Below are 4519 nucleotides of genomic sequence, written 5' to 3' on the forward strand. Positions count from 1 at the left end.
TCCACTCTCTCTCTCTCCCTCTCTACCTTTCACTCACACACACACAGGTGACGCATTCACTCAATTTCCGTGCGCGTGCATTTCTCAATCCGTAGGACAAACTACTACCGCACCCTAGCTCAGGGTAACTCAATCTGCCTCAGCAGCCGCAGACTCACTCACCTATCACGGGCTTGGCGGCAGCCTCCCAGTAGCTATGTTGTTCTGCGGGGTCTGATAGGCACCCGCACTTGTGTCATTCAGTTTGTCAATTGGGTTATATTGACGAAGCAGCAACAGATACGAAGTCGCCGAGACACTTAAGCTCCTCAAAGACGACGCAGAGCAGCCGGTGGCGAGGGGGGGGAGTAATCACGGGCGAAGAGGAGATAAACACGTTGTGGTGGCGTAAAGAGTGTGAAAATTAAATTTGTGGACACGGGGGATATCGATCCCTCTACTCTCCCGCATGAGAGGGGGGGCGCTCTACTATTTAGAGCTGGCGCTCTCATACAGACACAACGCACACCAATCGACGCGCTCATAGCACATCAGCATACACTCCCACAAACACTCTATCCACACCTATCGCACACTCAAACGGCCACAACTTAAACAGCTACATGCTTTGCCGTCGTTCGTGGGATAGAATCGATGTGCGCACGCTTTTAATACGCTCCTCACTCTCCCCTTTCCTGCTATCCTCAGCACCTTCAAACGCAACGCACGTCAGCGCACCCAAGCGTTCATCTCTCTCTCCCACTATCTCTCTCACTCTGTGTCACTCTCTCTCTCCCTCTCTACCTTTCACTCACACACACACAGGTGACGCATTCACTCAATTTCCGTGCGCGTGCATTTCTCAATCCGTAGGACAAACTACTACCGCACCCTAGCTCAGGGTAACTCAATCTGCCTCAGCAGCCGCAGACTCACTCATCTATCACGGGCTTGGCGGCAGCCTCCCAGTAGCTATGTTGTTCTGCGGGGTCTGATAGGCACCCGCACTTGTGTCATTCAGTTTGTCAATTGGGTTATATTGACGAAGCAGCAACAGATACGAAGTCGCCGAGACACTTAAGCTCCTTAAAGACGACGCAGAGCAGCCGGTGGCGAGGGGGGGGTAATCAACGGCGAAGAGGTGATAAAACGTTTGGTGGCGTAAAAAGGTTGAAAATTAAAATTGTGGACACTGGGGGTATCGATCCCCCTACCTCCCGCATGCGAAGCGGGCGCTCTACCATTTGAGCTAAGCGCGCCCTCATACAGACACAACGCACACCAATCGACGCGCTCATAGCACACCAGCATACACTCCCACAAACACCCTACCACACCTAGCGCACACTCAAACGGCCACAACCTAAACAGCTACATGCTTTGCCGTCGTTCGTGGGATAGAATCGATGTGCGCACGCTTTTAATACGCTCCTCACTCTCCCCTTTCCTGCATCCTCAGCACCTTCAAACGCAACGCACGTCAGCGCACCCAAGCGTTCATCTCTCTCTCCCACTATCTCTCTCACTCTGTGTCACTCTCTCTCTCCCTCTCTACCTTTCACTCACACACACACAGGTGACGCATTCACTCAATTTCCGTGCGCGTGCATTTCTCAATCCGTAGGACAAACTACTACCGCACCCTAGCTCAGGGTAACTCAATCTGCCTCAGCAGCCGCAGACTCACTCATCTATCACGGGCTTGGCGGCAGCCTCCCAGTAGCTATGTTGTTCTGCGGGGTCTGATAGGCACCCGCACTTGTGTCATTCAGTTTGTCAATTGGGTTATATTGACGAAGCAGCAACAGATACGAAGTCGCCGAGACACTTAAGCTCCTCAAAGACGACGCAGAGCAGCCGGTGGCGAGGGGGGGGTAATCAACGGCGAAGAGGTGATAAAACGTTTGGTGGCGTAAAAAGGTTGAAAATGAAAATTGTGGACACTGGGGGTATCGATCCCCCTACCTCCCGCATGCGAAGCGGGCGCTCTACCATTTGAGCTAAGCGCCCTCATACACAGACACAACGCACACCAATCGACGCGCTCAAAGCACACCAGCATACACTCCCACAAACACCCTACCACACCTAACGCACACTCAAACGGCCACAACCTTAACAGCTACATGCTTTGCCGTCGTTTGTGGGATAGAATCGATGTGCGCACGCCTTTAATACGCTCCACACTCTCCCCTTTCCTGCTATCCTCAGCATCTTCAAACGCAACGCACGTCAGCGCACCCAAGCGTTCATCTCTCTCTCCCACTATCTCTCCCACTCTGTGTCACTCCCTCTCCCTCTCTACCGTTCACTCACACACACACACACACACACAGGTGACGCATTCACTCAGTTTCTGTGCGCGCGCATTTCTCAATCCGTAAGACAAACTACTACCGCACCCTAACTCAGGGTTACTCAATCTGCCTCAGCAGCCGCAGACTCACTCATCTATCACGGGCTTGGCGGCAGCCTCACAGTAGCTATGCTGTTCTGCGGGGTCTGATAGGCACCTGCACTTGTGTCACTCAGTTTGTCAATTGGGTTATATTGACGAAGCAGCAACAGATACGAAGTCGCCGAGACACTTAAGCTCCTCAAAGACGACGCAGAGCAGCCGGTGGCGAGGGGGGGGAGTAATCAACGGCGAAGAGGTGATAAAACGTTTGGTGGCGTAAAAAGGTTGAAAATGAAAATTGTGGACACTGGGGGTATCGATCCCCCTACCTCCCGCATGCGAAGCGGGCGCTCTACCATTTGAGCTAAGCGCCCTCATACACAGACACAACGCACACCAATCGACGCGCTCAAAGCACACCAGCATACACTCCCACAAACACCCTACCCCACCTAACGCACACTCAAACGGCCACAACCTTAGCAGCTACATGCTTTGCCGTCGTTTGTGGGATAGAATCGATGTGTGCACGCTTTTAATACGCTCCTCACTCTCCCCTTTCCTGCTATCCTCAGCACCTTCAAACGCAACGCACGTCAGCGCACCCAAGCGTTCATCTCTCTCTCCCACTATCTCTCTCACTCTGTGTCACTCTCTCTCTCCCTCTCTACCTTTCACTCACACACACACAGGTGACGCATTCACTCAATTTCCGTGCGCGTGCATTTCTCAATCCGTAGGACAAACTACTACCGCACCCTAGCTCAGGGTAACTCAATCTGCCTCAGCAGCCGCAGACTCACTCATCTATCACGGGCTTGGCGGCAGCCTCCCAGTAGCTATGTTGTTCTGCGGGGTCTGATAGGCACCCGCACTTGTGTCATTCAGTTTGTCAATTGGGTTATATTGACGAAGCAGCAACAGATACGAAGTCGCCGAGACACTTAAGCTCCTCAAAGACGACGCAGAGCAGCCGGTGGCGAGGGGGGGAGTAATCAACGGCGAAGAGGTGATAAAACGTTTGGTGGCGTAAAAAGGTTGAAAATTAAAATTGTGGACACTGGGGGTATCGATCCCCCTACCTCCCGCATGCGAAGCGGGCGCTCTACCATTTGAGCTAAGCGCCCTCATACAGACACAACGCACACCAATCGACGCGCTCATAGCACACCAGCATACACTCCCACAAACACCCTACCACACCTAACGCACACTCAAACGGCCACAACCTAAACAGCTACATGCTTTGCCATCGCTCGTGGGATAGAATCGATGTGCGCACGCTTTTAATACGCTCCTCACTCTCCCCTTTCCTGCTATCCTCAGCACCTTCAAACGCAACGCACGTCAGCGCACCCAAGCGTTCATCTCTCTCTCCCACTATCTCTCTCACTCTGTGTCACTCTCTCTCTCCCTCTCTACCTTTCACTCACACACACACAGGTGACGCATTCACTCAATTTCCGTGCGCGTGCATTTCTCAATCCGTAGGACAAACTACTACCGCACCCTAGCTCAGGGTAACTCAATCTGCCTCAGCAGCCGCAGACTCACTCACCTATCACGGGCTTGGCGGCAGCCTCCCAGTAGCTATGTTGTTCTGCAGGGTCTGATAGGCACCCGCACTTGTGTCACTCAGTTTGTCAATTGGGTTATATTGACGAAGCAGCAACAGATACAAAGTCGCCGAGATACTTAAGCTCCTCAAAGACGACGCAGAGCAGCCGGTGGCGAGGGGGGGAGTAACCAACCGCGAAGAAGTGATAAAACGTTTTGTGGCGTAAAAAGGTTGAAAATGAAAAATGTGGACACTGGGGGTATCGATCCCCCTACCTCCCGCATGCGAAGCGGGCGCTCTACCATTTGAGCTAAGCGCCCTCATACAGACACAACGCACACCAATCTGAGGCGCTCATATGACACCAGCGTATACTCCTCAAAACACACCTCCACAACCTAAAGCACACTCAAAAGGCACAAACTAAAAGCTAACATGCTTTGGCGTCCGTCGTGGGAGAGAAACCATGTGCGCCCGCCTTTAAAAAGCTCCTCCACTCTCCCCCTTTTCTGCGTATCTCCACCACGCTTTAAAGCGAAAGAAGTTATAGCCACCCAGAGGTTCATCTCTCTCTCCACCAAAAT

Source organism: Phytophthora infestans, genomic scaffold, assembly GCF_000142945.1.
Source record: "Phytophthora infestans T30-4 supercont1.45 genomic scaffold, whole genome shotgun sequence".
NCBI classification, from domain to species: domain Eukaryota; phylum Oomycota; class Peronosporomycetes; order Peronosporales; family Peronosporaceae; genus Phytophthora; species Phytophthora infestans.